Genomic DNA, 12,801 nt, shown 5'->3' on the forward strand with positions numbered 1-12,801 from the left:
TTATACCTGCTGCAAATACTGTTTGCCTCTCGCGTACTCCTGCTGTCACGTCTATTTCCTCACACTGAATTGCCAGCAGAATGGCCGAATACAAATCTTTCAGAGTTCCTTCACGCACTTTTCGTGACATATGCGCTGGTAACCCTCTCAAAAATACATCAAGTGCCCTTTGCTCGGCCTCCTGCAACAGAACACTATTCGCTTCATTGCTCTGACCCAACTTGTAAGTGTACTCATTAATTTCCCTTATCCTGTCCGCAAATTTCTCCACAGTCTCCCCCTGTCTCTTTGTCATTGTTCTTAACCTCTCCCTAAAGTACCGAGCGCTATTCTGTTTCTTGTACCTTTGTAAAAGCCCTTCCTTTAACTGCTTAAACTGTCCTGCCTTCCGTAAGGCCTCAGAACACCTTAAATATGTTTTCACTTTACCCGTTAGTCTAATCTTGGCTGCATGTTGTAACACCCCACCCGTCACTTACCTGGTTTCGGCGTGTGTTCACCCCAGCTAATTGACTAACAGATCAACAGAGAGCGCAAAACTGCCGCAATATCGGAAAACGCAAAGAAAGTAATAAGGCCCTGTGACTCCTGATTGAACTGTGGTGGCAGTGTTGACATTAATTAATTCAGAAGTAATCACTTTTAATTAGAAAGGGGTGCACATTGATGTTATATGCAGCTATTGAACACCAGATGCAAATGTTGAACATAAAATTAATTAAGAAAGTGACTTAGGATTTCAACTACTTGATTGAAAACAGATGCAGTCGATTATCACAAATTTATTTTAACTCACGACCTTCAGTTATCACATTACATGACTCTCCTACCAGGCAGTGGTAATAAATTGTGTTTGCGTGGAGTAAAGCTCGATAACTCAAAAGTAATTCCTATCGACTGACCCAGTGTAATGCGAAGTGCGAGAAGAATTCTACAGTACACGGCCCTCGTGGAAACTTTGCCGACGTGATCCAACAGAATAATAAACAGAGGTGTCCAACTGATAAATTGTTTGCTCTTTTGAATACGGTTCCAGTAATGAAGAAATCACTTTCGTTGCCTTTGAGCGTCCACATGAATATTTTTGAATGTGGACGCAGCTGCGACAAATTGCTGCAGCAGCTCAAAGAGACATAACTACGGCTATGTTTAACTGAATGAATCACGAAGGATGCTTTCGGAGCTATTACTTTTTACAAGATTTCACCTCAGTTTTAAATCCATAACGACCAATGAGAAATCAAAAAAGAACTTGCTTTTATCTGCGTTTTCAAGGCCGATTGTTGAATAGAAGTACTGTATGTTGCAGTATTTGTGTGTTTTTTAACGTCAGTTTCTTCTGCATGAGAAAGGTTGAAATATGAGGGGTAGTCTACACAGGACGGTGAATATTATAATCATACTTGCCTTTTCGAAGCCACGAGTAAGCTTTAAGCAGCAACTCACTATTGAAATTAGTCTTAATTTTTTTATTCTTTTTCGTCACCGGCGCTTTAGTTTTGCTGTCTGATGATGAATCCGTATTTGTAAAAACGCATTACAAAGGAAACTGCACTACAATACCTAGTAGTTCCTGTAGAGAATGACTAAGCACTCATATGATCAACTTCTGACTCACTTCTCGGAAACGCCGGCTGTTGAGGCACGTAGCCTATTTAGCCCTCTGACTAAACCTACAAGTAGAATTTTAAATTTCAGTAAGTTTTACAACATTTCACCTCAGTTTTAAATCCATAATCACCAATTTAAAGTGGAGACCATAATATTATATGAAATATTGCTTGTTTTTAGCTATCCCGGTAAGTTTTGATCGGGAGTCGGGTCTTCAACTGAATATTTGGGGCAAACGCTTCTAAATCAGGACACCTGACAACCATAGTTCGGATCTTGAATCATAATAGACTGCCATTTCTCCACAGACATTCAAACACATGACTAAAAGTGTCTCCATTAAAGTTCAAGCCATCAAAAGCGAAGAGTGGACACATCCCATATTAATATCTACTAATGGGTGTCGGATACTTTTGAGTAGATAATGTAATGATGTGAATCAACATCTACGATTAATTGCGCATTCTGCTGTTAAACACTTATTTGTTATTTAAATTTTGAAATTTATTAGTTGACTTTTGCGCTGTAACGATAAAGTTACCTAGACACCTTACTGAATATCCACTATCACATTTCACACAGCGAATGAAAACGTGCTGTAGGTTGCCATCTGTCGGACGGTAACTTTTGTAGCACTAGCTAGATGTGATATGACAAAGTGAAATGTGTCATAGGAGAAAAGAGATACAATAACAGAATAAACCTTATATCTATGTGCTGCTGCTTGCTGAAATAACTGAAGTAGTCAAAGGTGGAAATTTGTTTTCTTTTCATGACCCTACAGCCTGTGAAAAATTATGCCATGATAATAGAAATTTTTTCTATCAGAAATAAGTTCCCAGAGAATAGCAAAAACGATACCGGTAAGTCAGCAGTAGAACTTACGTCAGGCCATTTTCTCCAAATTTGTCCAAGAACGTACTTTTTCCGTTGAATGTTATCTTTGACCAAGTACGAAGAAAAGTGTGACACTGTATACCCGTTAAAAACAAAAAAAAAAGCAAACAGAACTTGATTAGAAATACAGCATTTCGTGGCCCAACGTAATGGAAGACTTGAAGTTCTGGGAACGTATTGAAAGGGAAATAAAATTAGTAAGTGAAACGCTGGAGTCAATGAGGGAAGAGGTAAAACCTCTCGACATCTTTTGTAGATTGTTAAGTCCTATCATAGTCGATGTAAGTTGTTTCACATATTAGTATTTTATACTTTTATTTTACGGAGTGGAACATGACTATTCTGAATGGATCCATCAGAACTGTTGACTAAAATTGAATGAAAACAACATATGTGCCTTCCTACATTTCAAAAACAAGATTCGTTTCTAAATTATGACCTTCCTGCTATGTTCATAATTCCAGGTCTTTGTTTACTACATGAGGAACCATTAACAAGTAAGACGCACGCACAGTACAGAAATCTCGACTCAGCAGGAAATTATACCGCTACTTATATACTCCGCAAACCACTCTGAAGTGTACGGCGGAGGGTGGCTTCCATTAGTTAAAGACTGAATTCATTCTGTCATCTGTTGAACAGTAGCCTCATTCAGACATTTCAGTTTAATTTATAGGTGTGTGTGCGTTTAGCCTGTTGGGCTGGGTTGTTTGGGGAAGGAGACCAGACAGCGGGATCACCGGTCTCATCGGATTAGGGAAGGACGGGGAAGGAGGTCGGCCGTGCCTTTTCAAAGGAACCATCTCGGCAGTTGCCTGGAGCGATTTAGGGGAATCACGGAGAACCTAAATCAGGATGGCCGGACGCGGGATTGAACCGTCGTCCTCCCGGTACGAGTCCAGTGCTAGCCACTGCGCCACCTCGCTCGGTAAATTCGGCTGTATCCTTTTGCTAAACTAAAGACATTCTGAATTATATTGCTCAAGTGTATTGCTATGCACGATACAGCAACGCAACTTTGTTTTTAGAGAAATATTACAGTTTAAAAAGTTTCTAAGCTACATGTCCTTTCAGCTCCATGAACTGAACGAATGGAATATGCTGCACTATGAAATAAAAAGCTTATTAAAAGTTCCCTGTTTGCAGTCTCCCTCGGCGATCTTTTGTTGAATGACTACCATAGTGTTTAACGCCATTCATCATATATTATGTTTCACCTCTGGCACGTACAGAAAGACGATAGATAGGATACATTTATAATCTTGCTGCTATTGCACATTGTTTCAAACTAGTAAGAATGCTGCTTGGTCAGAGCCACTATCGTTCCGTACAAAGATGCGTTTAAGCGCTGCGGCTATGCTTGACGTAGCGCAGATGTTGCCAATTTATCATCATGTTAGGTTGGAGACAGCCAATCCGGGCGACGTCTATGTTGCAGAAAATGTGAATTGCTTACAATGCGTGGTCGCCCCATTCTTTAATATCAGCGTCTTTCAACCAGATCACGTCTATTTGTCAAATAATACGAACTCCCAATATTCTGGCAGCTCTCTTTGCGAACGACTATATCCAGAAAACTCGAATTGCTCGCATTCTGTTTCTGCGTTTATCTCATACCAGTGTTTTTGTTATTTTCCTTCTGCTCCTATTTATTACGATGAAACAGTTACTATTTAACTTGTCTAAGGGCGCAAACTCCTGATTGTAATTTAGAAGAATAATGTACCAAGTCTGTGGTCTCCGTTAAGCCGGAAGATTATTTGCAGCGGGAGTCGCGAATAAGGCGATAACAATCCCGAAAACAACAGGAAATCATCTAATTGATCCCGTCATTGGATGTTATATATTTATTTGTTCTTCACTTTATAGCCTGTTATGCCTATTATCTAGGAAGCCAACACAAGCCATACAGTCACATTTTTGTGAATAGTAACACATTTATATATGAATTGTTTGCTTCTGGTAATTATAAATATTTAAAAAAATATTCGAAATAAAAATGCAACTACTACAACTATTCTCTGAAACTACAAAATTACAGTTAGGCCAACAAAAGAACGTTAAGCAATTACTCAACTGTAAATACTACATTAGTGCTACAGATCCTCTTCTGTTTGTGATTTTTTTAGGGTGTATATACCGTTCATATTTGTTTCTGTAGCTGGATCCATCGTCATACTGCCCCAGTAAACAGCCATTGTCTGCTGGGAACTGGATTCATCAGACTACGGTAGCATGGCGGCAGCGTTTCCACATTGCAAGCGTTTTCATGTTTCACACTAATGTCTTGAACTCACACTTACTCTCTTGCTTCAAGGCAATGTAGCTTCGTGAGAAATCATTTCATTCAATAGTCACCAACTTCAGTTGTCTTCCTCTACATTTCCTCTACATCTCTACATCTCTTGAGTGTCTCGCCTAGCCGGTATGGCGGCATACTGCCATGCAGATGAGTGCTTTATAAAAAGTTCCTTGTACTTCCTGGATATTGCAGCTGCAGTATCTTCCAAGATGCGCCAGGTTGACTTGTTCCTCACTACTGCTCTGGGAACCAGCTTCCTTAATGCCTGATGACCATTACTACTACATCTTCATAGAGTTCACAGTCCCACAATGTGCAATTTGCAGTGTCCACATTGTCGCAGGTGCAACTATCATTAATCTGCCTTATGATTTTGTATAGGTACATAGCATACGGGCATACAGGTAATGTATATATCTCACTCAATGACTGAAGAAATCTCACTTTCAGTCTCACCCAGATGTTAGCGAGAAATACGTAAGTCCTCGTTTCAGTGCCTGAAGAGTGCCATTCATTTTGCCGCAGTCACAATATGCCCCCTCAATGCATACTGAAAATCAGCTGCTTCTGTACCATTTTAATTCTCTAAACTGCCTGCGGACATGGCTGGTTTAAAGTGTAAGCAACACAAATTGCCACTTGGGCTACCAAGCAGAGGTGGATGCCATATGCACCACAACTATAAGATTTCTACACAGGACATATCACAATTAGTTGAGAGGTGCCTAGGACATAAAAGCGCAAGATTTGTATACTGTGTGTATCACAATTCGCAGCAAAAACTGACTTGGTTCAAAGATTTCGAGTAAAAAGTGGGTGGGGAGGGAGTGACACGACAAAAATACATCGTTTGCATGAAAAAAAAAATTCTTGAACTGGCCCTGTCTTTAGGGCCCCTTCTTGACTTGTTGAAGACAATTGACACTAGGCTCAACAGTATGGAGTGAAAAGGCATATGAAGTCACTGTCAAACTATGATGTGTTCGCACTAGAATGAAATTCAACATGAGTTTCTGGTTTTCTGGTGGCAGCTGATTGCCCCACTCCCCCCTCCCCCAAATCTGGAGTGAAATTCTTTCATCACAGAATTCTCATGCACTTCTGGAAGTAATTTCTGTGATTCTGAAAAACCTCTCATTAAGCCATTTCATCATTATGTGGCTGGTCGCAGAGATGTAATGTTATGGCAGTTACCATCTTCTGTTAAGGGAATGTAAAACCGGACATTCGATTATGGGTCATTGGCTTTGGTAGTAGTCACTCTTTCTTGCATGACAATGAGTGCACTGCTGTTCCAAGGATCAAAATCAAGGACGAAAAAAAACTGCTTTAGTGTACCATGCCCACTTCATTCATTGTCTTCTTTGAAGTATTGTTGTCAAGCAGGCCATGAGGCATTTCAGAACTGTTGTGGAATCAAATTCCCTGTCACAGTCTTCTTAATATAATCAGCAATAGCTGAATGTAGAGCCTCATGGAGCACTGTTTGGTTACACGGAATGTCTTTGCAATACTGTGTGTGCACCACAGTAAGCATTAAAATTTGTTGCTAAGCATTAAAATTTGTTGTCTGATTTACTACTTTCTAGGAAGATTAGGTAAAGGCACTTTATGACTTGTTATTTTTGTTTATAACCAACAGTGTTCTCATTTCTGATTATTCTCTGCTTCAGATTTTTTTCATCTGGTATCATTAAACGTTATTGATACATGAATTAAACTATCTTTTCTAAATATTTTGCTGATTTATACTCTAGATTATTGATCAATTTGTTGGGCACATATTAAATATAATTATTAAATTGTTAGAGTGTCACTTTAATAAATGTGTTACATCTATAATTATTTCAGTAACACAAAAAGGTTTACTTTGAAGATAATCATGAGTCATGCTCAACTTTAAAGTATCAAAGTAATCTATCTATAACAAATATAAATGTTGAGGGATAACCATCAAGTTTCTGGAAAATAATATTTTTTTTTGTCGCCTTCAAAATTATTCTTGTGGAATGACATGTCTCAAAATGATAAAAGTAGACTCATGTGCAGAAAAAAAAACAACAGAACACCTTGAACAACTAGATTGGACAGCCATATACACAGAACATAGGCCTATACATTAGTATGTTATGTACAAATGAGTAGCATTTGAACCATGTCCACCGGTGAGTTCAAGGTCTGCATTGATATCATGGTGCAACACCCCCTGCCAGTAAAATGTGCCTGCGGCTCTCGTTATCACTATAAACTGAAGGCAATGGATCAATGTGAATAGAGCAGATGCGCAGGATGCCTCTCAGGCATACATGCAAACCATACCGCCAATCAGTGAGTTTGAAAGACGGCACATTATTGGCATGAGAGAATGTGATGCATCCATCTAGGAAAGTGCTGCTTTTGTGAGATGAAGTTTCGGCAGTGCGGTGGGAGTTTGCAGAATGGTTCACAGAAGTCTGTAGAACACAACAAGGTGAGTCAGGTCACACCACCCAGACCATGCCTTGAGATGATCGATGCCTCATCCAAATGTCACTACAGGAGAGATCTGCATCCTTCTCGGCTCTGGCTTAACAGTGTAACACATCATGCACTATCAGGGGTGACAGTCCATCGACATTTATTATGGCATGGGCTACGTGCACTTTGTCTGCTTCTCCTCCTACCTTTGACAAATATGTACAAACATGCTAGATGGTAACAGTGAATGAAAGTATGTCTCTGGGGCAGGAATGGCATCATATAGTGTTTTTGGGCGAATCCAGTTTCTGTTTGTTTGAAAATAATGGCTGCATTTTGGTTCACAGCAGACAGGAAGAGCAGCATCACAGTGACTGCACAAATCACAGTAGATGCATGTCCAGGGCACTGTGACCAGTGTGACCTATGTGAAGGACATCCTGGGACTCTTAGTCGTACTCTTTCTGTGCGACCCCCAGAGGACATTTTCCAGCAAGACAATGCATGACCACATATAGCTGCAAGAACACGTGCCTTCTTGGTGTCATGGGATGTCAGCCTTTTCCCATGGCGGACCAGATCACCAGACTTGTCACCAATCGAAAATGTGTGGAATATTGAAATGATCGGTACAGTGCTGTGACCCAGTGGCAACCATCACAGATGAACTATGGAAATATGTGAATGCAGCATGGATGGATGTACCACAGGACACAGTTTGTGCCTTATACATGTTGATGCCATCAAGCATGGAACAAGTTATCAGGACCCACGACAGACACCATCTGTAATAGGCAGCGGGAGCGAGGTGACTGAAATTCTAATCATTTCTGCAGAACATACTAATGTACACGTTCTTTGAATATGAATGTCATATCTCAAGTCATTTAACGTGTTCTGTTTTATCTGAACACTAGTGTAATTTATATCAAGAATAGCAATTTTAGAGTCTTGCCCCCCTCCCCTAGAAAAATTTCTACAGATGCCTGTGGTCGAGTATTAATAAAGCATTTAGTGATGAATGACAATAAAGAATTTCCTAGACCATGCGGGTCACATACAATTCCGACTTCCTGATGAGTTAATGTCACTTGCTTTCTACTCATTGAGTTGTATGACAACTGTCTTGATAAAACTACACAGAAGCACCACATATGAATATGAATGTCACTATAATACATCATCCATTGTCACATTAAATGGTGTTGGTGCAGCGGCAATTTATAGACAGTTACACTGTGATTTAATACAAATGTATTATTTTAAATCTCCGGTACCGATTTGTTCCACTGAGTTCAAAAATAAATAAAAAATATCCCAGGGAGGTGCCTGAACACTGTTCCGATGTGTTCCAACTGAAATTAAGTCCTGACCATATCTCAATCCCTTTGATTTTCTCCTGTTCTAGTTTTCTCACTGCCCATGACACATTACCATTCATTACTGTGCTTCCGACATACATTCTCAGAAATTTCTTCCTCAAATGAAGGACTATGTTTGATACCGGCTGACTGTTTCTGGTCAGGAATGGCCACTTTGCCTGTGCTAGTCTGCTTTCTAGGTCCTCCTTGCTTCATCCATGAAGGGCTATTTTGCTTCCAAGGTTTCAGAAATCCTTTATCTTCATATACTTTGTTATCTCTAATTCTGGTGTTAAGTTTCTTGCTAGTCTCAATTCGCTTTACTTTCCCCTGTTTACTCTCAATCTCTATTCTGTATTCATTAGACTGTTCATTCTATTCAATGGATCTTGGAATTTTTCTTGACTTTCACCAAGGGCAGAAATTTGGTCATCAATATTATCATTGATATCCTTTCATCCTGAATTTTAAGCCCACTTATGAATGTTCCTTTTATTTCCATCATTGCTTCTTCTACATACAGATTGATCAGTAGAGGTGAAAGACTACATCACTGTCTTGTATCCCTTTTAATACATTCTTGTTCTCCAATCTTATTGTTCCCTCTTGGTTTATGTACATACTGTATATTACCCAAATTTCCCTTTTGCATGACTGCAATAAATCTTTAGCACAACCATTGATCCTGGAAAGTGCACACTCCTCAGTGATTGAGCATATAGAGTGATCTTGCGGCTGCAGGGACAAATACGACACATTTCACACGGCACCATTTAATTCACAGATATGACTGGATGAAGCAAACAATCGGCACATAATCAAATATGCAAACACAGTGAGGGGGAGCTCGTTTTGTACTTGACCCATTTGATCTGCAGCTGACAGAATCTGTGATTGGCGTAAACGACCACAAGGCACAGAGGTCTAGCTCACAGTGGCTTTCGCTTTTACTCTTTCATGCCTGCGGGCGCTGCACCATTGCCAAAGGTTGGCCTAACAGTAAACTCTGTGTTACAGAGAAACACTGGCTCACTGCCCTCCATGTCATGCTGTGCCATAGCTGTCACACAAATCCTCCATTGGAAAGCGGAGGTCTGTAGCCGTGAGAAGCAAAAGCAATCTGCCTGCGGCCAGCATATGTTTGGGCCTTGCATGATTTGTTCTGACGTCAGTGTAAGTGCGATAGCAGTGAATCAGTCAGTGATTGTTGGGCAGCAGAGCATGACAACACACACAGTTGGCATGTGCGGTGGCTGTGTACTTATGTGGCCTGCTAGTGACAAGAGTGACAGGTGGTACTGTCCAAGAGCTGTCTGTGGTGTGGCTGGAAATGTTTAGTACAGAGATATCACCTCGAAGTGCAATGGCACGTGAACAAATTGTGATTAAATGTGAATAAAAGACAGGAAACAAAAAGTTCATGCAGATGTGCTGCTCATAAAGCACTGAGTTCTTGACACACCGGAAGTGGAAATATGCTATGGCACTCGATGTGGCCCTGAAGTGTGAGCATGGGGGCATGGAGATTGCAGAGTAAGCTCACTCGAATATGATGTTGTTGAACTTGAATGCAGGTCCTGGAACTTTAATGGATAAGCCCAGCGGTGTAGGGGCAGTGTCCAGAGCTCAATGGGAACTTGACGGCATGCAAGTTGATCTGGCCTCAACACCCGACACATTGGAGACACAGAGATTTGACAGCGTGTCCGGGAGCTGTGAAGGATAAACAGCCAGGATCGGCTCATTGACATTGTGCACAATGAACTTCCACGCAAATATGCAACTCAGTTTGAAGTCCACATTCTGGTTATGAGTTCTATATGATATTATTTGCAGAATTGCATGCTGCCGTGAGACACAGAGTTTCGGACTTCCTACGATCTCTTCACATCATACGAGAAAAATGGAAAAATCTGAACCAGTGTCGACCAGGTACTTCAAGTCCCTCTCTTCCCCCTTACCTCATTCTGCTACAGTCAGATGCTTTGATACCGCAGTGCAGCCCGGTGCATCTAGACCTAGTTTCAGCTAGCATTTGGATGTGAGGATAGTGCATAACACCTGGGCACTTCATTGCTGAAACAGGAGGCAGTCCACTGTCATTGGGTTACCATTAGAATGGCTATTGCTGTGTTGCCTATTGCACAAGACACGTTGCATATAGCCAGATCTGCTAGTGCTGCAATGCCTGCTCCCCATGGCTGTGAGCGTACCTGTGTGGTTAATTGCTGCCACCTGGATGGCCAAGTTCTGTTTTAGATAGTGTAGGTTGGAGTCCATGGCAGTGGGTTTGTGAGGTGTGCACGACCACAAAGATTGGGGTTTGGTGTTGTATGTTGCCATGGTCACAGTACTAGGTACTGTTGCCACCGTATCGTGTACCCAATTGGCCAAGTTTGCAGTGGCGTTCAGCTGAGTATCTGTCTGCCTGGCTATTACTGCTTGCACCTGTGCAGAGAGGCTGTGCATCCAGATTGTCCACAACAGCAAGTTTGGGACCATGTTAGACTGTGCAAGGCTCACAGGTGGCGTAGGGACTGAGAGGGTCATTACCACATTCCTCTTGATGCAGCAATTGGTGCACTTGTTGTTCTTTGGATGATTAAATCCATTAGATCAGTTCTTCCTTCAGCCATTTGTATGAGGACTTCATCGGTGAGGCAGTGATTATGTCTTGCACTTCAGTAGTTTAGATTTGAGCTGGCTCATGATATGCCCAAATTTGGCAAGCTCACAAATGATGATATTACCTAGAAAAACCACTTTCAGTTGGCTAAACCACATGAACAGGTCACAGGACCAAAGGGGGGATAGCATAGCCAGCATGTGTCCCGTGCTAGTCACCAGTCCAGCGACGGTGTGTGGTGTCGATGTGGCATTGCTTTGTGTGTGCAAATTTTCATGATCTGTCTCCAGATGAGCTGGGTCCCTGTGTGCATGCCAAGTATGTAGCTCACTGTCCAGGAGCTGATTGTGTGCTGACAGCTCCTCTATTGGCCTTTGGAGTTCCTCCTTAGTTGTCATAATGCAATAGCTAAGTCTTCACACACAGGAGAAACTTCACAGTGAGAGTAACGTAACATCCACGAAGAAAACATGGACACAAAATGAATAAACATTCAATGTTCAAACTACATGCCTGTGAGGCTACAGAAAGCACAGACATGTTTGTCTTGGAGTCCAATTGCGGTTCTGCATCACTTCTGCGATCAAGTTTGTCGTTATGTGTTCTGCCAAAAGACCAAGTCAGGTGAGCAAAGAAGTACAGATGCAAGGTTTTTACTGCTTTAAGTCTGTTGTGTGGTGAGCTGACGCTTGCTGCTGGAACCCATGCACTGAATTCACAGTGTAGGCTCAGACTATGGTAACTGATCAAACTTATGATTACATAATAACACATTTATTGACAACAGTTGTTATACTAAAATATTGTGGAAGTACTGTCTGAAATGTTCACATGCTGCGGTCATGTGACGGCAGTAAATAGCTCATGATTGATCCCAGAGGGTGCACACTCCTCAGTGATCAAGTTTGTAATATGATCTAGCTGCTGCAGAGAGACAAAGAACGTGTGTCCGACCAAAGGTGCAAATTACCTCTCTTGTCATGGGGTGCCGTTCAATTAGCAGAGATGACGAGACAGAGCAAACGATCAGCACCTGTTCAAATTACCAAATGTTTCAGTGAGGAACGTTCATTGTACTTGACTCACATAGCTCGCAACTGACTGAATCTGCAATCAGCGTAAACCTTCGCAAGCTATGAAGGTCTGGCTGGCATCGCTCTTCGCTTTGTCTCTTCTGCTCCCATGAGTGCTGCACCATTGCCAAAGGTTGACCTAATAGTAAAATCTGTTCTTTTGGGCAAATACAGACATGCCACAGTCCTCACAATTCTGTAGTATAGTTGCCACTCCTGCTTTTCTCAGAATTTCAACATCTTGCACCATTTTAACAGTTGAATACCTTTTCAGATTGACATATCCAGTGAATGTATGTTGCTTTTCCTTCGGTTTTGCTTCTGCTATCAAGCACAGTGTCAGCACTATCTGTCTTACGCCCTTACCTTCACTGAAGATGAACTGATCATTATGTAGCAGATCCTTAGTTTTCTTTCCCATTTGTCTGTATATTGTCCTTGTCAGCAGCTTGGGCGCATGAGCTGTAATCTGAG

The sequence above is a fragment of the Schistocerca gregaria genome, chromosome 8 (assembly GCF_023897955.1).
Source record: "Schistocerca gregaria isolate iqSchGreg1 chromosome 8, iqSchGreg1.2, whole genome shotgun sequence".
Classification (NCBI taxonomy): Eukaryota; Metazoa; Arthropoda; class Insecta; order Orthoptera; family Acrididae; genus Schistocerca; species Schistocerca gregaria.